Genomic DNA, 27,426 nt, shown 5'->3' with positions numbered 1-27,426 from the left:
TCTCATAAGATTACAAAAATATGAGTAATCATTCATGACTTATTTACATGAAAACAAAATTACATATCCTTTATATCTAATCCATACACCAACGACCAAAAACACCTACAAACACTTTCATTCTTCAATTTTCTTCATCTAATTGAACTCTCTCAAGTTCTATCTTCAAGTTCTAAGTGTTCTTCATAAATTCCAAAAGTTCTAGTTTCATAAAATCAAGAATACTTTCAAGTTTGCTAGCTCACTTCCAACCTTGTAAGGTGATCATCCAACCTCAAGAAATCTTTGTTTCTTACAGTAGGTTATCATTCTAATACAAGGTAATAATCATATTCAAACTTTGGTTCAATTTCTACAACTATAACAATCTTATTTCAAGTGATGATCTTACTTGAACTTGTTTTCGTGTCATGATTTTGCTTCAAGAACTTTGAGCCATCCAAGGATCCATTGAAGCTAGATCCATTTTTCTCTTTTCCAGTAGGTTCATCCAAGGAACTTAAGGTAGTAATGATGTTCATAACATCATTCGATTCATACATATAAAGCTATCTTATTCGAAGGTTTAAACTTGTAATCACTAGAACATAGTTTAGTTAATTCTAAACTTGTTCGCAAACAAAAGTTAATCCTTCTAACTTGACTTTTAAAATCAACTAAACACATGTTCTATATCTATATGATATGCTAACTTAATGATTTAAAACCTGGAAACACGAAAAACACCGTAAAACCGGATTTACGCCGTCGTAGTAACACCGCGGGCTGTTTTGGGTTAGTTAATTAAAAACTATGATAAACTTTGATTTAAAAGTTGTTATTCTGAGAAAATGATTTTTATTATGAACATGAAACTATATCCAAAAATTATGGTTAAACTCAAAGTGGAAGTATGTTTTCTAAAATGGTCATCTAGACGTCGTTCTTTCGACTGAAATGACTACCTTTACAAAAACGACTTGTAACTTATTTTTCCGACTAGAAACCAATACTTTTTTTGTTTAGATTCATAAAATAGAGTTCAATATGAAACCATAGCAATTTGATTCACTCAAAACGGATTTAAAATGAAGAAGTTATGGGTAAAACAAGATTGGATAATTTTTCTCATTTTAGCTACGTGAAAATTGGTAACAAATCTATTCCAACCATAACTTAATCAACTTGTATTATATATTATGTAATCTTGAGATACCATAGACACGTATACAATGTTTCGACCTATCATGTCGACACATCTATATATATTTCGGAACAACCATAGACACTCTATATGTGAATGTTGGAGTTAGCTATACAGGGTTGAGGTTGATTCCAAAATATATATAGTTTGAGTTGTGATCAATACTGAGATACGTATACACTGGGTCGTGGATTGATTCAAGATAATATTTATCTATTTATTTCTGTACATCTAACTGTGGACAACTAGTTGTAGGTTACTAACGAGGACAGCTGACTTAATAAACTTAAAACATCAAAATATATTAAAAGTGTTGTAAATATATTTTGAACATACTTTGATATATATGTATATATTGTTATAGGTTCGTGAATCAACCAGTGGCCAAGTCTTACTTACCGACGAAGTAAAAATCTGTGAAAGTGAGTTATAGTCCCACTTTTAAAATCTAATATTTTTGGGATGAGAATACATGCAGGTTTTATAAATGATTTACAAAATAGACACAAGTACATGAAACTACATTCTATGGTTGAATTATCGAAATCGAATATGCCCCTTTTTATTAAGTCTGGTAATCTAAGAATTAGGGAACAGACACCCTAATTGACGCGAATCCTAAAGATAGATCTATTGGGCCTAACAAACCCCATCCAAAGTACCGGATGCTTTAGTACTTCGAAATTTATATCATATCCGAAGGGTGTCCCGGAATGATGGGGATATTCTTATATATGCATCTTGTTATTGTCGGTTACCAGGTGTTCACCATATGAATGATTTTTATCTCTATGTATGGGATGTGTATTGAAATATGAAATCTTGTGGTCTATTGTTACGATTTGATATATATAGGTTAAACCTATAACTCACCAACATTTTTGTTGACGTTTTAAGCATGTTTATTCTCAGGTGATTATTAAGAGCTTCCGCTGTCGCATACTTAAATAAGGACAAGATTTGGAGTCCATGCTTGTATGATATTGTGTAAAAACTGCATTCAAGAAACTTATTTTGTTGTAACATATTTGTATTGTAAACCATTATGTAATGGTCGTGTGTAAACAGGATATTTTAGATTATCATTATTTGATAATCTACGTAAAGCTTTTTAAACCTTTATTGATGAAATAAAGGTTATGGTTTGTTTAAAAACGAATGCAGTCTTTGAAAAACGTCTCATATAGAGGTCAAAACCTCGCAACGAAATCAATTAATATGGAACGTTTTTAATCAATAAGAACGGGACATTTCAGTTGGTATCCGAGCGTTGGTCTTAGAGAACCAGAAAATTTGCATTAGTGTGTCTTATCGAGTTTGTTAGGATGCATTAGTGAGTCTGGACTTCGACCGTGTTTTCTTTAAAAATGATTGCTTAACATTTTTGTTGGAAACTATATATTTTTAACATATGAATATTATGTGTTATATTAATCTCTTAACGTGTTTGATATTATGTGATAGATGTCTACCTCTAGAACAAGTCCCATTGACTCACCTAATAATAATGAAGAGTCAAATGTAAATTGGAATGATTTGTGGACTGATTCACAAGTTCCCGAAGAGGAACCGGAAGAAGAGTCGGAACCGGAAGAAGAATCGGAACCGGAAGAAGAATCGGAACCGGATGAAGAAATAGAACCGGTGGGGGAAATAATAAAACGGTTAAGTAAAAGAAAATCCTCAACCAACCGACCAAAGTTAATTATGGTCAATGGTGTTTCCGCCAAGGAAGCAAAATATTGGGAGGATTACCAATTCTCCGATGAATCGGATTCCGACGAGAATTCCGATGATGTTATAGAAATTACCCCAACTGAATTTAAAAAGGCAAAAGAAAATAATAAGGGAAAGGGCATAAAAATAGAGAAATCTAATTCCAACCCCGATGAACTTTATATGTATCGTCAACCCCCGAAGTCCTTAAGTTGTAACAATGACCCGGGAACCTCTAAACCACCAGGTTTTTCTAAACCAATGTGGACAACGACGGCTCGTATTAGGGGAACATCATATATCCCTAGAAACTTGGCAAAACAAACCAAAACCGAAGAAGAAGAAACGAGCGAGTCGGAATAAGATAGTTGTATTCGTGTGGTGTAATATATGTAATATAGTGTTCTTATGCTTTATGATATATGTAAAAATTGCTTGTATTAATAAGTATTTTTTTTTATGAAACTAACTCTTGTCTATTTTACAGTTTAAAAACACAAAATGGATAGACAACCCAATATTTTAAGAGACCTACCCGGAGACATGATTGATGAAATCTTGTCTAGAGTCGGCCAGAATTCTTCGGCACAACTATTTAAGGCGAGATCAGTTTGTAAGACATTCGAAGAACGTTCCAAGAATGTCTTGGTTTATAAGAGACCTTCGTTTGAAAGATGGGGGATATCACATTGGGAAACCCATAAGTTACGATGTGTTTACTTTGACGCATATATTGCGGGGAACCCAAATGCTATTTTACGCAACGGGTTAAGAAATTATTTTGACTCAATATATCCGAATATTGGACTTCGTGATTTAGAAAAAGCGGCTAACATGCAACATAAAGAAGCATGTTATGCTTACGGATTAGTAATGTTCGCTTCTCACCAAAGTGAGAACAAGAACATCGGGCTACAACTATTAAACAAAACGTTTCCACAAGTGACGGAGTCGGTAATTGGGGTAAGAAATGAGGTTTTTAGATTATTACGGGACTGTTGGACATTACGTAACCCTCGTCCCTTTGATGACGTTACAACACGCTGTCTTATCAACGACCATAACGGTTATGTTGCACAAGACCAAGGATGGGAAGTAGTCCTAGTAAAACCAGAATGCATGACTTGTTTCTGGACGTATGAATTACGTGTCTTTATTGCCTTTGCTGAACGACTTGTGTACTAGCTAGAATTGTCTTCACAACTATCTTGTATCAAAGTTATTGTGTGCTATATTTCATGCTTTATGTAAAATAAGCGGTATTGTAAGTTTGTAAAATATTGTATAAGTTTGAACGCGAAATATTATTATAATCAGTGTTTCATATAGAATTGTAGTAGTTGAATTGTATATTAGCTACTAAGTATGAACTTAACGGGTAGGTACTACCCGAATTTAAACTTATAAAACGCTAATATGAAGAAAAAGCTTTTATAAATGAGTTCATATTATGCTACGAAATACTATTAACTACTCTTAATATTCTGTATGATTAACTTGTTCCATTTAACTATTTTGAAGGAAATGGCACCGACTACTCGACACACCGTGAATATGAATGAAGAGGAATTCCGTACTTTTCTAGCTTCAAACATAGCCGCAGTACAGGCTGCGCTACATACCAACAATAACCTTGGATCTAGCAGTACAGGAAATCGTGTAGGATGCACCTACAAAGAATTCACTGCCTGCAAACCTTTGGAATTTGATGGAACCGAAGGACCGATCGGATTGAAACGGTGGACCGAGAAGGTTGAATCGGTGTTTGCCATAAGTAAGTGTACTGAAGAGGACAAAGTGAAGTACGCTACGCATACCTTCACAGGTTCTGCGTTAATATGGTGGAATACCTATCTAGAACAAGTGGGACAAGATGATGCGTACGCACTACCGTGGTCAGCATTCAAGCACTTGATGAACGAGAAGTACCGTCCCAGAACCGAGGTCAATAAGCTCAAGACAGAACTTAGAGGGTTACGAACCCAAGGATTTGATATTACCACGTACGAAAGACGATTCACAGAATTGTGCCTATTGTGTCCGGGAGCATTCGAAGATGAGGAAGAGAAGATCGACGCGTTTGTGAAAGGATTACCGGAAAGAATCCAAGAAGATATAAGTTCACACGAGCCCGCCTCCATACAACAGGCATGTAGAATGGCTCACAAACTAGTGAACCAGATTGAAGAAAGAATTAAAGAACAGACTGCTGAAGAGGCCAATGTGAAGCAAGTCAAAAGAAAGTGGGAGGAAAACGGTGATAAGAATCACCAATACAACAACAACAGCAATTACAACAATAATCGCAACAATTATCCCAACAATCGCAACATCAATCGCAACTACAACAAACGGCCCAACAACAACAACAACAACAACAACAGCAACTACAACAATCATCCCAACAACAATAATAACCGCAACAACAACAACAATCAGAAGCAACTATGCCAAAGGTGTGAAAAGAATCACTCGGGGTTCTGCACCAAATTTTGCAACAAGTGTAAAAGAAATGGTCATAGCGCGGCGAAGTGTGAGGTCTACGGACCAGGGGTTAATAGAACGAAAGGAACAAATGGTGTCGGAATGAGTAATGGCGGAGCAAGTAGTGTCGGAGCAAGTTATGCCAATGTAGTTTGTTATAAATGTGGAAAACCAGGCCACATTATTAGAAATTGCCCGAACCAGGAGAACACGAATGGACAAGGCCGTGGAAGAGTTTTCAATATTAATGCGGTAGAGGCACAGGAAGACCCGGAGCTTGTTACGGGTACGTTTCTTATTGACAATAAATCTGCTTACGTTTTATTTGATTCGGGTGCGGATAGAAGCTATATGAGTAGAGATTTTTGTGCTAAATTAAGTTGTCCATTGACGCCTTTGGATAGTAAATTTTTACTCGAATTAGCAAATGGTAAATTAATTTCAGCAGATAATATATGTCGGAATCGAGAAATTAAACTGGTTAGCGAAACATTTAAGATTGATTTGATACCAGTAGAGTTAGGGAGTTTTGATGTGATAATCGGTATGGACTGGTTGAAAGAAGTGAAAGCGGAGATCGTTTGTTACAAAAATGCAATTCGCATTATACGAGAAAAAGGAAAACCCTTAATGGTGTACGGAGAAAAGGGCAACACGAAGCTACATCTTATTAGTAATTTGAAGGCACAAAAACTAATAAGAAAAGGTTGCTATGCTGTTCTATCACACGTCGAGAAAGTACAAACTGAAGAAAAGAGCATCAATGATGTTCCCATTGCAAAAGAATTTCCCGATGTATTTCCGAAAGAATTACCGGGATTACCCCCACATCGATCCGTTGAATTTCAAATAGATCTTGTACCAGGAGCTGCACCAATAGCTCGTGCTCCTTACAGACTCGCACCCAGCGAGATGAAAGAACTGCAAAGCCAATTACAAGAACTTTTAGAGCGTGGTTTCATTCGACCAAGCACATCACCGTGGGGAGCTCCTGTTTTGTTTGTCAAGAAGAAAGATGGTACATTCAGGTTGTGTATCGACTACCGAGAGTTGAACAAACTTACCATCAAGAACCGCTACCCACTACCGAGAATCGACGACTTATTTGATCAACTACAAGGCTCGTCTGTTTATTCAAAGATTGACTTACGTTCCGGGTATCATCAAATGAGGGTGAAAGAAGATGATATTCCAAAGACTGCTTTCAGAACACGTTACGGTCATTACGAGTTTATGGTCATGCCGTTTGGTTTAACTAATGCACCAGCTGTGTTCATGGACCTTATGAACCGAGTGTGTGGACCATACCTTGACAAGTTTGTCATTGTTTTCATTGATGACATACTTATTTACTCAAAGAATGACCAAGAACACGGTGAACATTTGAGAAAGGTGTTAGAAGTATTGAGGAAGGAAGAATTGTACGCTAAGTTTTCAAAGTGTGCATTTTGGTTGGAAGAAGTTCAATTCCTCGGTCACATAGTGAACAAAGAAGGTATTAAGGTGGATCCGGCAAAGATAGAAACTGTTGAAAAGTGGGAAACCCCGAAAACTCCGAAACACATACGCCAGTTTTTAGGACTAGCTGGTTACTACAGAAGGTTCATCCAAGACTTTTCCAGAATAGCAAAACCCTTGACTGCATTAACGCATAAAGGGAAGAAATTTGAATGGAATGATGAACAAGAGAAAGCGTTTCAGTTATTGAAGAAAAAGCTAACTACGGCACCTATATTGTCATTGCCTGAAGGGAATGATGATTTTGTGATTTATTGTGACGCATCAAAGCAAGGTCTCGGTTGTGTATTAATGCAACGAACGAAGGTGATTGCTTATGCGTCTAGACAATTGAAGATTCACGAACAAAATTATACGACGCATGATTTGGAATTAGGCGCGGTTGTTTTTGCATTAAAGACTTGGAGGCACTACTTATACGGGGTCAAAAGTATTATATATACCGACCACAAAAGTCTTCAACACATATTTAATCAGAAACAACTGAATATGAGGCAGCGTAGGTGGATTGAATTATTGAATGATTACGATTTTGAGATTCGTTACCACCCGGGGAAGGCAAATGTGGTAGCCGATGCCTTGAGCAGGAAGGATAGAGAACCCATTCGAGTAAAATCTATGAATATAATGATTCATAATAACATTACTGCTCAAATAAAGGAGGCGCAACAAGGAGTTTTAAAAGAGGGAAATTTAAAGGATGAAATACCCAAAGGATCGGAGAAGCATCTTAATATTCGGGAAGACGGAACCCGGTATAGGGCTGAAAGGATTTGGGTACCAAAATTTGGAGATATGAGAGAAATGGTACTTAGAGAAGCTCATAAAACCAGATACTCAATACATCCTGGAACGGGGAAGATGTACAAGGATCTCAAGAAACATTTTTGGTGGCCGGGTATGAAAGCCGATGTTGCTAAATACGTAGGAGAATGTTTGACGTGTTCTAAGGTCAAAGCTGAGCATCAGAAACCATCAGGTCTACTTCAACAACCCGAAATCCCGGAATGGAAATGGGAAAACATTACCATGGATTTCATCACTAAATTGCCAAGGACTGCAAGTGGTTTTGATACTATTTGGGTAATAGTTGATCGTCTCACCAAATCAGCACACTTCCTACCAATAAGAGAAGATGACAAGATGGAGAAGTTAGCACGACTGTATTTGAAGGAAGTCGTCTCCAGACATGGAATACCAATCTCTATTATCTCTGATAGGGATGGCAGATTTATTTCAAGATTCTGGCAGACATTACAGCAAGCATTAGGAACTCGTCTAGATATGAGTACTGCCTATCATCCACAAACTGATGGGCAGAGCGAAAGGACGATACAAACGCTTGAAGACATGCTACGAGCATGTGTTATTGATTTCGGAAACAGTTGGGATCGACATCTACCGTTAGCAGAATTTTCCTACAACAACAGCTACCATTCAAGCATTGAGATGGCGCCGTTTGAAGCACTTTATGGTAGAAAGTGCAGGTCTCCGATTTGTTGGAGTGAGGTGGGGGATAGACAGATTACGGGTCCGGAGATTATACAAGAAACTACCGAGAAGATCATCCAAATTCAACAACGGTTGAAAACCGCCCAAAGTCGACAAAAGAGCTACGCTGACATTAAAAGAAAAGATATAGAATTTGAAATTGGAGAGATGGTCATGCTTAAAGTTTCACCTTGGAAAGGCGTTGTTCGATTTGGTAAACGAGGGAAATTAAATCCAAGGTATATTGGACCATTCAAGATTATTGATCGTGTCGGACCAGTAGCTTACCGACTTGAGTTACCTCAACAACTCGCGGCTGTACTTAACACTTTCCACGTCTCGAATTTGAAGAAATGTTTTGCTAAAGAAGATCTCACTATTCCATTAGATGAAATCCAAATCAACGAAAAACTCCAATTCATCGAAGAACCCGTCGAAATAATGGATCGTGAGGTTAAAAGACTTAAGCAAAACAAGATACCAATTGTTAAGGTTCGATGGAATGCTCGTAGAGGACCCGAGTTCACCTGGGAGCGTGAAGATCAGATGAAGAAGAAATACCCGCATCTATTTCCAGAAGATTCGTCAACACCTTCAACAGCTTAAAATTTCGGGACGAAATTTATTTAACGGGTAGGTACTGTAGTGACCCGAACTTTTCCATGTTTATATATATTAATTGAGATTGATGTTTACATGATTAAATGTTTCCAACATGTTAAGCAATCAAACTTGTTAAGACTTGATTAATTGAAATAGGTTTCATATAGACAATTGACCACCCAAGTTGACCGGTGATTCACGAACGTTAAAACTTGTAAAAAAACTATATGATGACATATATATGGTTATATATATAGTTAACATGATATTTTGATAAGTAAACATATCATTAATTATATTAACAATGAACTACATATGTAAAAACAAGACTACTAACTTAATGATTTTGAAACGAGACATATATGTAACGTTTATCGTTGTAACGACATTTAATGTATATATATCATATTAAGAGATATTCGTACATCATAATATCATGATAATATAATAATTTAAAATCTCTTTTGATATTATAAACATTGGGTTAACAACATTTAACAAGATCGTTAACCTAAAGGTTTCAAAACAACACTTACATGTAACGACTAACGATGACTTAACGACTCAGTTAAAATGTATATACATGTAGTGTTTTAATATGTATTTATACACTTTTGAAAGACTTCAATACACTTATCAAAATACTTCTACTTAACAAAAATGCTTACAATTACATTCTCGTTCAGTTTCATCAACAATTCTACTCGTATGCACCCGTATTCGTACTCGTACAATACACAGCTTTTAGATGTATGTACTATTGGTATATACACTCCAATGATCAGCTCTTAGCAGCCCATGTGAGTCACCTAACACATGTGGGAACCATCATTTGGCAACTAGCATGAAATATCTCATAAGATTACAAAAATATGAGTAATCATTCATGACTTATTTACATGAAAACAAAATTACATATCCTTTATATCTAATCCATACACCAACGACCAAAAACACCTACAAACACTTTCATTCTTCAATTTTCTTCATCTAATTGAACTCTCTCAAGTTCTATCTTCAAGTTCTAAGTGTTCTTCATAAATTCCAAAAGTTCTAGTTTCATAAAATCAAGAATACTTTCAAGTTTGCTAGCTCACTTCCAACCTTGTAAGGTGATCATCCAACCTCAAGAAATCTTTGTTTCTTACAGTAGGTTATCATTCTAATACAAGGTAATAATCATATTCAAACTTTGGTTCAATTTCTACAACTATAACAATCTTATTTCAAGTGATGATCTTACTTGAACTTGTTTTCGTGTCATGATTTTGCTTCAAGAACTTTGAGCCATCCAAGGATCCATTGAAGCTAGATCCATTTTTCTCTTTTCCAGTAGGTTCATCCAAGGAACTTAAGGTAGTAATGATGTTCATAACATCATTCGATTCATACATATAAAGCTATCTTATTCGAAGGTTTAAACTTGTAATCACTAGAACATAGTTTAGTTAATTCTAAACTTGTTCGCAAACAAAAGTTAATCCTTCTAACTTGACTTTTAAAATCAACTAAACACATGTTCTATATCTATATGATATGCTAACTTAATGATTTAAAACCTGGAAACACGAAAAACACCGTAAAACCGGATTTACGCCGTCGTAGTAACACCGCGGGCTGTTTTGGGTTAGTTAATTAAAAACTATGATAAACTTTGATTTAAAAGTTGTTATTCTGAGAAAATGATTTTTATTATGAACATGAAACTATATCCAAAAATTATGGTTAAACTCAAAGTGGAAGTATGTTTTCTAAAATGGTCATCTAGACGTCGTTCTTTCGACTGAAATGACTACCTTTACAAAAACGACTTGTAACTTATTTTTCCGACTAGAAACCTATACTTTTTTTGTTTAGATTCATAAAATAGAGTTCAATATGAAACCATAGCAATTTGATTCACTCAAAACGGATTTAAAATGAAGAAGTTATGGGTAAAACAAGATTGGATAATTTTTCTCATTTTAGCTACGTGAAAATTGGTAACAAATCTATTCCAACCATAACTTAATCAACTTGTATTATATATTATGTAATCTTGAGATACCATAGACACGTATACAATGTTTCGACCTATCATGTCGACACATCTATATATATTTCGGAACAACCATAGACACTCTATATGTGAATGTTGGAGTTAGCTATACAGGGTTGAGGTTGATTCCAAAATATATATAGTTTGAGTTGTGATCAATACTGAGATACATATACACTGGGTCGTGGATTGATTCAAGATAATATTTATCGATTTATTTCTGTACATCTAACTGTGGACAACTAGTTGTAGGTTACTAACGAGGACAGCTGACTTAATAAATTTAAAACATCAAAATATATTAAAAGTGTTGTAAATATATTTTGAACATACTTTGATATATATGTATATATTGTTATAGGTTCGTGAATCAACCAGTGGCCAAGTCTTACTTATCGACGAAGTAAAAATCTGTGAAAGTGAGTTATAGTCCCACTTTTAAAATCTAATATTTTTGGGATGAGAATACATGCAGGTTTTATAAATGATTTACAAAATAGACACAAGTACGTGAAACTACATTCTATGGTTGAATTATCGAAATCGAATATGCCCCTTTTTATTAAGTCTGGTAATCTAAGAATTAGGGAACAGACACCCTAATTGACGCGAATCCTAAAGATAGATCTATTGGGCCTAACAAACCCCATCCAAAGTACCGGATGCTTTAGTACTTCGAAATTTATATCATATCCGAAGGGTGTCCCGGAATGATGGGGATATTCTTATATATGCATCTTGTTATTGTCGGTTACCAGGTGTTCACCATATGAATGATTTTTATCTCTATGTATGGGATGTGTATTGAAATATGAAATCTTGTGGTCTATTGTTACGATTTGATATATATAGGTTAAACCTATAACTCACCAACATTTTTGTTGACGTTTTAAGCATGTTTATTCTCAGGTGATTATTAAGAGCTTCCGCTGTCGCATACTTAAATAAGGACAAGATTTGGAGTCCATGCTTGTATGATATTGTGTAAAAACTGCATTCAAGAAACTTATTTTGTTGTAACATATTTGTATTGTAAACCATTATGTAATGGTCGTGTGTAAACAGGATATTTTAGATTATCATTATTTGATAATCTACGTAAAGCTTTTTAAACCTTTATTGATGAAATAAAGGTTATGGTTTGTTTAAAAACGAATGCAGTCTTTGAAAAACGTCTCATATAGAGGTCAAAACCTCGCAACGAAATCAATTAATATGGAACGTTTTTAATCAATAAGAACGGGACATTTCACACGAATAGTTGTATATGGATCCATAGGGCTTGATATCCCCGTCCGAGCTAGATCAATAGCCTTTTAACGGACGTATGCTATTTGAGAAGCGTACACGTTGGTTTACGTGTATTATTAAGATGATTATACAAAGGGTACAAATTATATATACGTTAAGTTTAGTTACCAGGGTGCTCAATTTCGTAGAATATTTTGATAAACGTTTCTGGATGAAACAACTGAAATCTTGTTATCCACTTTTATATGCAGATTATGCGAAACACTAAAACTATGAACTCACCAACCTTTGTGTTGACACTTGTTAGCATGTTTATTCTCAGGTTCCCTAGAAGTCTTCCGCTGTTTGCTTATATGATAGACAAGCTATGTGCATGGAATCTTACATGGCATATTTTTCAAGAAAACGTTGCATTCACCAATTCATCACCATGTAGCTTATTTAGACTGCATTGTCAACGGAAGTACTGTTGTAAACTATTATATAAGGTGATTGTTTATATGTAGAAATCATCAGATGTCGAAAACCTTTGATTTAATATTCATTTATGGTGTGCCTTTTCAAAAGAATGCAATGTTTATAAAACGTATCATATAGAGGTCAAATACCTCGCAATGAAATCAATGAATGACGTATTCGGCCAAATGGATTTGGAGCGATCGTCACAGTTGGTATCAGAGCGTTGGTCCTAGCGAACCAGGTCTTGCATGAATGTGTCTAACTGATAGTTGTTAAGATGCATTAGTAAGTCTGGACTTCGACCGTGTCTGCATGTTAAAAGTTTTGCTTATCATTTTTTTGTCGAAAATTACATGCTTATCATTCTTAAGTCTAGACACGTTTTACTGCATTGATTGCATAAATAGTGTTTAGACAAAAATTCATATCTTAGCGTATCTGTTACTGTAAACTTTTCCTGACATCTTCCGAAAATTTCTCCGTGATTTATGGAATTTGGTATTATACATATGTAAATTATGTATTGAAGAATACCAAACTAAATTCTATAATCTATTTCATATCAAAAATCATCTATCTAATTATACAAGATGGATCCCGTATCTAGTTCAAATTCCTTAAATTCCGACAGCTATTCTGATATGGATATTCTCCTGAACTCTGAAGAAAGTGTAACTGGAATGGATCAACCAATTAGCCATCATCTATTCTGGATAAATTGGGGATGGGTTCGTAGCCTACTTAATTATTGGAGACAAGAAGAAGGCGATCCCTTCCATCCACCACATTGCCCTCTTGGCGAAGAACCTGAAGCACTTACCGGCGAACCTGTTCGTAATACCATTTTCTCTCTCATTTCCAGAGTATCTAGTCATGATTATATACTATCTCACATTCTAAATCTTATTCGTCCGCTCGTCCGAATCGACAATCATCCCGGTGTAGTAGAAGAAGTCAACGAGCTTCGCGCTCGGGTAGTGGCTTTGGAGAATATGGTGCAAAGGTTACAAGCACCAGCAGCATCACCGGCATCAACAGTACCACCGACAACAACACCAACAGTACCATTACCACCACCAACAACATCCGCATCGCAAACCTCAACTTCACAATCTGTTCCACGAGCATCAACGTCATACGCACCATAGTTACCAAGAAATACCAGCAACAATAACCGATGAAGTATTAACTCATTTCCCCTGAAGAAATTTTATGTATATTTAATATATATGAATTTTGAAATCAAAATAAATCTTTTCGTACCAAGTTATTACGTGTGAATCTTAACTGGTAGGTACTACTCGGTTAATTCATATTACTAATATGCTATGATGTACATACTTCGTTAATGACTTAACCATCGTTAACTACAATCTCTGTTTCCAACTCAATGAATTCCATTTCATAATAAACTAAGTATATTATTCAATTATATGGTTGATTTTATACTTTCATCTTTAATGTATTCGAAACTTTCTAGAAAACATCATTCGTACCTTGCGAAGTTAGCAAGAGTTCCATGAGCACCAACATGATTCACTGAGAAAATATCAATAAAACTAAGTATTGATTACATTAGTGAAATACTCCGTAAAGATTATTAAATCTTTAATGTTTTATTCATTTCTAATTCAAGTCAAAAATCAAATGAGCTTAATATGATATTAACTCATCAAATCTGTATTACATCTGAAGAAAATATACATACATATATTTTCATAAAGACGGTAATAAAAATTCTTTTGTACAAAATATTACTTGTGAAATCTTTAACGAGTAGGTAATTCCCGGAAAATATTTAAGTTCACAATTAATATGTTACACTGTACATTCTTCAACTTTGATTCAAAAATTAATAACTATGCTCACAGCGATATACAATCGTTTCCATACAAATTCAATTACATATTCTGATATTGATGGATCAGAATCCAAGTCAAGATTTAACGGGTGACATTATTCTTAGATCTCTACATCTTTCAAAGCTATACTTTGACTTCAAAAATGTGAAAGATCCTTTAGCATTGTTATTACTGAAAATAACCTTGCAATTCCTTTCCAAAAGTATCCAGTATTATCAACCGTTCAACCAGTCAATGACGACCTTTCAGACTTGTAACTTTGGCATATACGTTTTTGTTACTGGGGAACCTTTCATGTTCCACCACATTAGCAGTAAATTTACCAACAACTTCATTGATCTTTGACCTTCCGAAAAATCCTTATACTCATTGAAACCGTATCATGTACTCATCCACATCTTGTAACGGCAATTGCCATACCAACTATCAGGAATTAGCAATCTGTATTTTGAAATCTTGTAGCACGTCTACGCCAACAGTTATATGTGTACATATAACGTCTACCTCTTAGACTTACATACTTCGAATGTGAAGTTTCTGAAAAACACCCCAAACTACGAAACTAGTTCTCCGAATTTTGGAAAAATGTTGATGAAGCAGCAAAAACTGTAAACGACCTTAACAGTCAAAAGTTTGATGATAAAGAATAGTATGGTGGTAAAGCTGAGAAAAAGAGAAAGTTTGAAACTGGAAAATGGATTGAGCAAAGTATGAAAGAGGCTGTGGATAAATCACAAGGACGAAACCTGTCTTCAAAGAATCCAAATGATTCAGTATCTGTTGAAGCCATTAACGAATACCTTGCTTCCGAATCTAAACCCTTGCGGAAAATATTCTTCATCATCCTCTGATATTAGAAATTCTAAGATATTATCGTATCTTTCATTATAAATATCCTCCATATTTCTGGAGATAATTTCATAATCATTCTTATCGAAAATCAATTTTCTCTTTACGATATCTGTGTTACACCATAAAAGAAACTATTTTATTTTCTAAATTCTGAAACTTTCAAGTTTAAAATATAAATGTTTTGAAGTAATGTTGGGAATTGAAGCATGAGTTAATATAATATAATGACACTTGATCAACGTGATTATATTATAGTAAGTCATGCTGAGTTTCTAATGGAACGTGATAAAGGTTCACATATCATACCCTCATCATGAACCATGTTACATAACTCTTTCATTCTATATAATCTCTAAAAATATCAAGAAAATATTTTCTTAATGATTCGGTCCTTTTTTGACGTATTCTGGTAATTTGACAAGTCAGATTGTGCTATTACCATTTCTTTCTTAGAACATTAGTTATGTTCATCTGAAACTTCATACCTACGAATTCTGGACCATTATCCGCTTGACTTAAGGTCAGGAAGAGAAAACGAAAGCATGAAGCTCCGAAATATAATGGAGAATATAAAGCCCAATAACAACCTCAAAATTTACAAACCGTGTATATCAATGCGTATAGCAATATAAAGACACGGGAGAATGAAAAACACTATAACTCCAAGGTAATGGTAGAAGAAAGTAACTTTCTCTGGTGGTAGATGAAAAAGAAGAATGACAGATATGAAAGTTAGGAGTATATCAAGAATAAGAACTGGATGAAGCATTTCACAATCTTTTGGAAGTATGAAATGAGGAAGAAGATGTAGGAGTGGTGAAAATAATGAGACGAAAGGGGGTTAATTTATAAGCAAAATAACAGACAGAGCAATCGAGGCAGGTGACCTCATTTAATTAAAGAAGATCTTAATTTCCTTAAATTCCAAAGAATCAAATCTTATTTAGATTATGAAGACTTTCTATTCCTTAAATTTCGGAAATCAATCGTTAGTACGTCAAGAGATAAGACGCATCTCTATTCTCTATTTCACTTTATTACGATAACTTCCCTCATATGCTTCGAGTAATTGGATTGTGTTATCCATATTATTCAACGGTGATAAAACTCTAATTATCAACTCATATACGTCATGAAAACATTTTTATTGTTAGCCATGACGACCTCACTCAAATTTCGGGACGAAATTTCTTTAACGGGTAGGTACTGTGATGACCCGAAAATTTTCGACCAAATTTAAACTTAATCTTATATGATTTCGATACGATAAGCAAAGTCTGTTAAACTGAATCTCAAAATTCTTGAACTATTCAATTACCTTTCGTTTATTCACGATGATGCACGAATAATTATATGTAAATAGATACATATACTATAACTTGAAAACGTAACTAAGTGTTGGGTATATGATACTGTGCATTAATCTTATTTGATTGATTACCTGATTGATATATTTAACTACGGAGTTAAAAGATTATGCCAAACGATTCAAGTAAAAGACATTTACTGAGTCTCTTAAGGATTATGATATCATTACGGGTCTCTATTGAGAGGTCCACGTTGATTTGAGAAATCATTCATTTTTAACGGTATTCGGAACAAATGATAAAGTGTTTGTTTAAATAACGTAACTTGGACACATACAATAATAAGGAATATTAACTGTTGGAATTAGATATATGAATAACCTGTGTTATGTATTTTAAAAACGTGTTTATTAAATATTGAATATATATATTTAAATATAATATTAACTTGGTCATAAAACAATCTGTTATTATATATATAATAACAAATAACGGGACGATGATTTATAGAAGTAAATGACCAAAATACTCGAAAGTTTAAGATATACTTTGAGTGGTATAGTTTAGGAATAATTTAAGACTATATTTTGACAAAGGTACGAGTCGCGAAACGTAATGTACAAGTTTTCTCAACGTACGAAGGGACACTCGAAAAATCGGAACCGGGACATAAGTCGAGTGATGACGTACGACTTATCGGAACAAAAATTACAAGTCAACTATGCATGTGAATTTAATATAATATATAATTAATTATTTAAATTAAATATATTATATATATTATATTAAATTATGTCAACAAATAAAATTACAAAAAATATGTGAGCTGGATCTGACGGCCATGCGATCGCATGGCAAATAGGCATAAAACCCATGCGATCGCATGGGCATCAGAATCAGGCCACACCTATAAAAGCTCGAGCATTTTGGTCTCTGTCTTACACACATACATATCATACTCCATATTTATATTATTATTATTATTATTATTATTATTATTATTATTATTATTATTATTATTATTATTATTAAGATTAATATTATTATTAATCTTATTATTATTAATATTATTAATTAGTATTATACATAAAATACTACGACGAGGTTATGAGTGTGTCACTTTCAAAATGGTTTTAAGAGCGGGATAGAGCTAAGGAAATTATGGATTATTGCCAAAGAGGTTATGGGTAATGTTCGAGGGTATATTTATGAATCAAATCTAGTGTTTATCATCTCTATTGCGTCTACGTACTTTTCTACAATATTGAATCTCAATATTAATACGTAAGCATTTATATTTTATATTTTATAAATTAATAGTGTATACATACTAGTGCTCGAGTGTATATATTTATACATTATTGTACGCTAAATTTTGTCGTTAAACAGTTATGATGAATCACGAAGTAAATACATATATTACTGATAAAAGGTATATGATATGCATGTTTTTGGAAAGCTGGCGAAAAATCAATAACTTTTCATTTAGAAATCGCGTAATTTCGGTGAACGAATTAAAAGATATGATCAACTGAATTATGATTGACATTGATTGAAATCGCTTTTGAAACTTGTTTATAAGAATGATAAATTGGATTTTTGAATATTACCAGGCAAGTAAATGAATCCATATATAAGGCACGTCTCGTTTTGTTGAATTATTGTCAAAATTGACTTTTGGAAACGACTTTGGATAACTTTTGTATGTCGATCTCGAGCATTAGGATTGTTATACACTATGACCTGACCTAGCTTGATAGACATTTATTGACCAACATATGTTCTCTAGGTTGAGATCTACGGTTATTTGGTAATCCGAGTTTCGATCACATTTTGGTGAACGACTTTATATGCTGCTAAGGTGAGTTTCATTTGCTCCCTTTTTAATTGCTTTTGCAATCTATATTTTTGGGCTGAAAATACATGCACTTTATTTTAAACGCAATGGATACAAGTACATACTAAATTCTACAATGAGTTTGAACCGAAAATCCCTTAGCTTTGGTAACTAGTAGCTGTCGGTTATAAGAACTGGTGGGCGCGAATAGTTGTATATGGATCCATAGGGCTTGATATCCCAGTCCGAGCTAGAGCACTAGCCTTTTAACGGACGTATGCTATTTGAGAAGCGTACACGTTGGTTTACGTGTATTATTAAGATGATTATACAAAGGGTACAAATTATATATACGTTAAGTTTAGTTACCAGGGTGCTCAATTTCGTAGAATATTTTAATAAACGTTTCTGGATGAAACAACTGAAATCTTGTTATCCACTTTTATATGCAGATTATGCGAAACACTAAAACTATGAGCTCACCAACCTTTGTGTTGACACTTGTTAGCATGTTTATTCTCAGGTTCCCTAGAAGTCTTCCGCTGTTTGCTTATATGATAGACAAGCTATGTGCATGGAATCTTACATGGCATATTTTTCAAGAAAACGTTGCATTCACCAATTCATCACCATGTACCTTATTTAGACTGCATTGTCAACGGAAGTACTGTTGTAAACTATTATATAAGGTGATTGTTTATATGTAGAAATCATCAGATGTCGAAAACCTTTGATTTAATATTCATTTATGGTGTGCCTTTTCAAAAGAATGCAATGTTTATAAAACGTATCATATAGAGGTCAAATACCTCGCAATGAAATCAATGAATGACGTATTCGGCCAAATGGATTTGGAGCGATCGTCACATTTGACCTATAACCTATGATTTCGAATACAAACTAAGGTATTTTCAGTTCATATTCTTAAAATTTGACTCGATCCAAGGAAGTGGCAAGTTGAACCAACAAAAACGGAGTTGTAATGAAGAAACTGCGACTAAAACAAGATTGGGTATCCGAAGCTAGTTTAGCTACGAAAATATTTGGAGAAAAAGTAAATTAATCATATCTTTTCTAATTAATATGATATTTTATATATGATTACTTATGATTTGATTTTATATATTTCAGGACCACCCGTAAACAACACGAGAAGATTAATCATAAGACCTCATGATTGTACGCAACACGTCATTTGACAACACGGTACTTTATGTACGCAACACGTCATTTGACAACATGGTACCATGGGTCGAGATTAATTCTGATCAATACGAATACGATGGGGTCTTTATTTATTTTATTTAAGCAACTAATTGTGGACCACTAACATCGGACTGCTAACTACGGACTAAGAAAATATTAAAAGTATTAAAAGTATATATATATATGTAACGATTACTTAAAAAGAAAATATGTTGATATATTATATATATGGTTAGGTTCGTGATATCTATCGAAGACCAAGTCGAATTAAATACCTTCAAGGCAAAAGTGAGTTTCATTTGCTCCCTTTTTAATTGCTTTTGCAATATATATTTTTGGGCTGAGAATACATGCGCTGCTTTTATAAATGTTTACAAAATAGACACAAGTACTTAAAAATATATTCTACGTTGAGTTGTACCACTGGCATATTTCCCTGTAGCTTGGTAACTACTATTTACATGGGTATTGTAAACGCGAATCCTGTTGATAGATCTATCGGGCCTGACAACCTTAACCGGACTGGACGACCAGTATTCAACGGTTGCACAGTACTTCTTTTTGGTGACTACACTTGGTACGGTGTAGTGAGATTTCATAATAAAGGGAATATGCGACGTTGATTAAATGTTAAGTATGGTTACCAAGTGCTCAATCACTTAGAATGCTTTACATACACTTGCGAGTGTATTATGTTTATGATTATGAAATCTTGTGGTCTATTAACATATTAAAATGATTGTTATGATAAACCTATGAACTCACCAACCTTTTGGTTGACACTTTAAAGCATGTTTATTCTCATGTACGAATTAAGTCTTCCGCTGTGCATTTGCTCAATATAAGGACATTACTTGGAGCCGATCATCGCAACGGGACCAAATGTTGATGACTTCGTCCAGGTGGATTAGGACGGGTTCTTTCACAAGCGTATGTGGTTATATATAAATACGTCAAATTATAAGTCTATATATTAAATTAACGAGGTATCATTTAGTTAATATAAAGCCCATTAATAGCCCATAGTCTAATTTCCACAAGTGTCATTCTTTTGTCCAAACCCCAATTATGGTACAAAGCCCAATTACCCCGTCTTTAATATTTAGCCCAACATCACGATTACTTCGGCATTAAATAAGCATAATAATAACTTAGCTACGAGACATTAATTTAAAAAGGTTGAACATAACTTACAATGATTAATAATAGCGTAGCATTACACGGACAGAATTTCGACTTACACCTTACAACATTCGCTAACATACCCTTATTATTAGAATTTAAAATTAAAATTAAAAAAAAAAAAAAATATATATATATATATATATATATATATATATATATATATATATATATATATATATATATATATACGAGTGAGATAGAGAGATAGATGGATGTAAAAACTGGCCAAAATACTCGAAATTTATAGCACCTCAGCTGCTACAGGTGCTCATGCGATCGCATGGCTTTTGGCCTTCCTGGCCATGCGATCGCATGGCTTACTTTTCCAACTCACATGATTTTGTTTACTTCTTGCCGACGGTTTTATAAATATAATATAATATATATATAATTTTAAGAATTAATTATATATTATATTATATTCATGTGCATAGTTGACTTGTAATTTTTAGTCCGCTGTGTCGAGCGTTGAGAGTTGACTCTGGTCCCGGTTCCGGATTTTCGAACGTCCTTGCGTACAATTTAATATCTTGTACTTTGCGTTTTGCATCTTGTACTCTTGTAATTTTGAGACGTTTCTCATCAATAATTTGAACCATTTTGATTGTACTTTGTACTTTTTAGCTTTTTGGTCGTTTACGTCTTCAAATCGTCGAATCTGTCTTTTGTCTTCACCTTTTATTATTTAAACGAATATTACTTTTAATAGAACAATTGCAACTAAAAGCTTGTCTTTCTTGAGGAATAATGCTATGAAATATATGTTCGTTTTTAACATTATCAAATATTCCCACACTTGAGTGTTGTTTGTCCTCAAGCAATATAGTCTTGAAATAAAAATACTAGAATCACTTCTTTATTCTTCACACTTTGTACATCAGTGATTTCTATACGGTGGTATGAACAATGGTAGTAACGATGTGGTTTACAGTCCCACATGACTATAAAAATTTAGATCCTTAAGGAAATTGGATCTTTATTGTGACGACCCGGAAATTTCCGACTAAATTTAAACTTTATCTTTATATTATTCTGACACGATAAGCAATGTTTGTTAAGTTAAATCTCAAGGATTTTAAACTATGTTTATACATTCATTTAAACCTCGACCAAATTCCAATGATTCACGAACCATTAAATGAACATATATGAATATGTATGTATATGTGTATATGTTATAAATTGAAAATGTCAACAAAGTATTTAAAAGTATAATGCTTTATATGAATGTATTTGTTTCAATATGATTATTGACGAAATTAAAATATATATATATATATATATATATATATATATATATATATTAAATGATTGAATTATCAGAAACATTGAATTATGATTACAAGTCTCTGTTGAGAGGTCCACTATGATTTGAGAAATCTATTCCTCTTAACGATATTCGGAATAATTTGTAAAGCTATTTATAAATAAAAATAAAAAGTGTCATTTACGAAAGTTAGACAAAAGCTATTGGAGAATTGGTTTCCATAATATTCTATTAATCTATTTTCAAACGTACAAAAACGTTTTCAGTTTAAAAAAACTTTATTATTAAAACGTATATAACTTTTATAAATATCTAGAATCACTTTTGACAACTCATTACTTAACCAGTATAATAAATATAACGATATTTATATTTTATTTCATTAAATATATATATAACGATTTAAATTAATATTATATATATTTATACACGTATTATACATACATAGTTTTTATATTTTTACTATACTTTAACTTTACCTTTACTTTACTTTTACTTTACTTTAACTTTAATAATTCACTTTAATAATTCATACTTTAATATTTTACTTTAATAATTCACTTTAATAATTCATACTTTAATAATTCACTTTAATAATTCATACTTTAATAATTCACTTTATTAATTCATACTTTAATAATTCACTTTAATAATTCATACTTTAATAATTCACTTTAATAATTCAAAAATCTATTATAAATAGAATTCAATAGGTTTCATTATTTCATAGAAACTTGAAAATATATTTCTCTAAACTCTCTCAATCGATTTACATATATATATATATATATATATATATATATATATATATATATATATATATATATATATATATATATATATATATTTGCTCTATATTATTTCAAGATATTATTAGAATACATAAAATATTACGACGGAGTGATGTCCGAGTGAATAAAATAGTTTTTTGAATGAGTCGAAGCTAAGGAAATTATGGGTTATAGCTATGGAGGTGATGGGTATGGTTCATGGGTATGCTCATGAGGTCAATCTAGTGTTTATCATCTCCGTTGAGTCTACGTACTTTCCTGCAATATTGAATCTCAATATTGATACGTGAGCACTCATAACTTAACTTTTATATATCAATAGTGTATCCCTGACTAGTGCTCGAGTATATAGGATTATGCATGCTTGTACATTCGATATTGTCCTTAGATAGGTTTGTTGAATCCTGAATTAGATACATATGCTACTGAGATAGGGTATATGATATGCATGTCATTGGAAAGCTAGCAAAAAATTAAGAACTTTTCATTTAGATATCGAATGGTTTCGATGAACGGATTTGAAGTTAAAGTCAACTGAATTTTAGTATTATTGTTAAAATGATTATTATTACTATCGTCGTTATTATTTTAATAGAAATATCATTGTTATTATAAAATATCATTATTACTATTATGTTAGTATTATCATTTTATCATAATAACATTTTTAGTAAATATAAATATTGTTATTTTTTTATAGAATAATAATAATTATTATTACAAAATAATACAACTTTTACTTATTATTATTATGATCAATATTATTTTATCAAATAAATAGGGGATACAAAGATATTTTTCACCACGCGTAATATAATTACATTAATAATACTTACCACTATAGTTTTACGATATTAAGTGAACTTTATAAATTTTACTACTTAAGATATATAAAAGTATATTTTATCATATATAAACGTTAATATAAATTTTTATTAATAAATGACTTTTATTATTATAAAATCTAATAAATATATTTAAATATATAAAACGACTATAGGTAAGTTATATAATAAACACGTATAAATTTTAGAAGTCATTTTGGGTCAAGTTGACTTTTGTTGACTTTTACATATTAGTCTCGAGCATTAGGATTGTGGTACACTATGACTTGACCAAAAATTGTTAGACAAATATTGACCAACATATAAATATATATAATTAATATAGGTTCGTGAATCCGAGGCCAACCTTGCACTTGTTAAATGACGTTATATGTATTTTTACTACGAAATACAGTATGGTGAGTTTCATTACTCCCTTTTTAAATATTTTTGGGCTGAGAATACATGCGCTGTTTTGTAAATGTTTTACGAAATAGGCACAAGTACTAAAACTAATTCTATGTGGGTTTAAACCAGAAATATACCCTTAGCTTGGTAACATTAAACTACTTGTCTATGTACGGTAGGCGCGAATCCTAAAGATAGATCTATTGGGCCTGACAAACCCCATCCTGACTATGGGATGCTTTAGTCCTTCGAGGTTATTTTAAACACATCTGATCTGGTGTACTTCAGAGGGTAAAACATGAACGTTAAGGCTTGTTACCGGGTGCCTACAACTTATAGAATACTTTTATACACTTGCGAGTGTACATATATTTATAAACGGAAATCTTGTGGTCTATTAATATATTGAAAAGATTGTTATGATAAACCTATGAACTCACCAACCTTTTGGTTGACACTTTTAAGCATGTTTATTCTCAGGTATGAAAGAAACCTTCCGCTGTGCATTAGCTCATTTTAAGGATATTACTTGGAGTCATTCATGGCATATTTTGAAAGACGTTGCATTCGAGTCATTGAGTTCATCAAGATTATTATTATGTCAATCATAGTTGGATGTATTATGAAATGGTGTGCATTCCGTCAACTTTCGTTGTAAAGAAAGTTTGTCTTTTAAAAACGAATGCAATGTTTGTAAAATGTATCATATAAAGGTCAAAATACCTCGCGATGTAATCAAATATTGTGAATCGTTTATAATGTATATGAACGGGTCCTTTCAGTTGGTATCAGATCGGTGGTCTTAGCGAACCAGGTCTGCATTAGTGTGTCTGACTGATAGTCGTTAGGATGCATTAATGAGCCTGGACTTTGACCGTGTCTGCATGTCAAAAGTTTTGCTTATCATTTTTGTCGGAAATTGCCTGCTTATCATTCTTAGTCTAGACACGTCTTACTGCATTGATTGCATGAATAGTGTATAGACAAAATTCATATCTTAGCGTATCTGCTAGTCCATATCTTAGCGTATCTGTTACTGTAAACTTTGCCTGACATATCCCGTAATTTCCTCCGTAATCTACGAAATCTTTTGCGCTATATATATATATAGATATTCTATGTAATTAGAATACCACCCGATAGCTTCATATCGAAAAATTCTTTATTCAATCGAACGAAATCGAATTCGTCATTAGTTCAAGTCCCTCGAATTCCGATATGGAATCCCACTCAAGCTCCGAAAGCAGTGTGATCGGAATGGATCAACCAATTAGCCATCATCTATTATGAATAAATTGGGGATAGGTTCGTAGCCTCCTCAATAATTTGAGACAAGAAGAAGGTGATCCCTTCCATCCACCACATTTCCCTCTTGGCGATGAACCTGAAGCACTTACCGGCGAACCGGTCCGAAACACCATTTTCTCTCTCATTTTCAGAGTATCTCGTCATGATTATATACTACATCAAATTCTAGATTTTATTTATCCGCTTGTCCGAACCGACAATCACCCCGATGTAATAGAAGAAGTCAACGAGCTTCGCGCTCGAGTAGTGGCTTTAGAGAATATGGTGCAAGGGTTACAAACACCAACAAATAACGAAGTATTAATTCATAATTTCAATTTTATTGAATAAATACTCCGTAAAAGTTATGTAATTTCTAAAGTCTTTAGGGATTATTCATTTCTAGTTTCAACCGTAAATCAAATGAGTTTAATTTAATATTAACTCATTAAATCTATATTACATCTGAAGAAAATATGCACATATATATTTTCATAAAGACTGTAATAAAATTCTGTTGTACAAAATATTAATTGTGAAATTTTTTTTTTAACGGGTAGGTAATACCCGAGAGATATATAAATTCACAATTAATATATTATATTTTTCGAATCTGATTAAGCAAATCATCAACTATACTCCCAAAATCTCACAACAATATACAATCTTGTATAGAAATCAAAACAACCATTCTCACCCAAATTTGATTACGCATTCTGATTTTGACAAATCAAAATCCAAGTCATGATTTAACAGAAGACATCACTCTTAGATTCCTACATCTTTCAAAGCTATACTTTGACTTCAAAACCGTGTTAGAACATCATATGTATATTAACGATTACAAACTGTGTTCAAACTCTCCGAAGTTTTCGAAGACACTTCAAACAATGAACAATCGAGATGATGATCCAACCACATATTACCCACATTTATGTACCTAAAAAGCTCTCGAAGCCAAAGTCATAGTTCGACGCGTATCCGTGTCAGACCCTTTGGCATTTATTAGCTAAAATGACTTTTCAATTCCTTTTCAAAGTAGACAGTTTTGTCGCAGCTCCAGCAAGTCAACTTCGACTTTTCAGTCGGACTAGTCTTATTATAATCTCGATAGATACGTTGCCCTTTCATCATCGTTACTGGGGACCTTTCATATCTTGCCACCTTAGTAATAAACTTACCAATAACTTCAATTATCTTTGACTTTTCAAAAAATCATTATATTTATTGAAATCACATCATTTACTCATTCTCATCTTGTAACGAGAATTGTCATACGAATCATCGAAAAACAGTAACCAGTATTTTGAAATCTCGCAGCATGTCTACGCCAACAGTTATATGTGTACGTAAAACGTCTATCTCCTGGACTTACATACTTTGAATGTGAAGTTCTGAAAAATATTCTGAACTGCAAACTAGTTCTTGAAATGCTGACGAAGCATCAAAAACTGTAAACGATCTTAACAGTAAAAAGTTTGATGACAAAGAATAGTAAGGTGGTAAAGCTGAGAAAAAGAGAAGGTTTGGAACTAGAAAACGGATTGAACAGACTATGAAGGAGGCTGTGGACAAATCACAAAGACTAAATCTGCCTTCAAAGAATCCAAATGATTCAGTGCCTGCTAAAGTCATTAACGAATACCTTACTCTTTATTCTAAACCTTTACAGACAAATCTTCATCATCATCCATCAATATTAGAAATTCTAAGATATTATCATATCTTTCATTATAAATATCCGCGATATTTCTGAAGATATTTTCACAACTAATCTTATCTGAAGTCATTTATCTCTTTGCGCTATCAGTGTTACATCATATAAGAAACTATTATTTTCTATATTCTATAAACTTT

This window comes from Rutidosis leptorrhynchoides, chromosome 2 (genome assembly GCF_046630445.1).
Source record: "Rutidosis leptorrhynchoides isolate AG116_Rl617_1_P2 chromosome 2, CSIRO_AGI_Rlap_v1, whole genome shotgun sequence".
In the NCBI taxonomy this organism is placed as follows: Eukaryota; Viridiplantae; Streptophyta; class Magnoliopsida; order Asterales; family Asteraceae; genus Rutidosis; species Rutidosis leptorrhynchoides.
The sequence above is the reverse complement of the archived record's forward strand: the minus strand, read 5'-3'. Positions refer to the sequence as shown.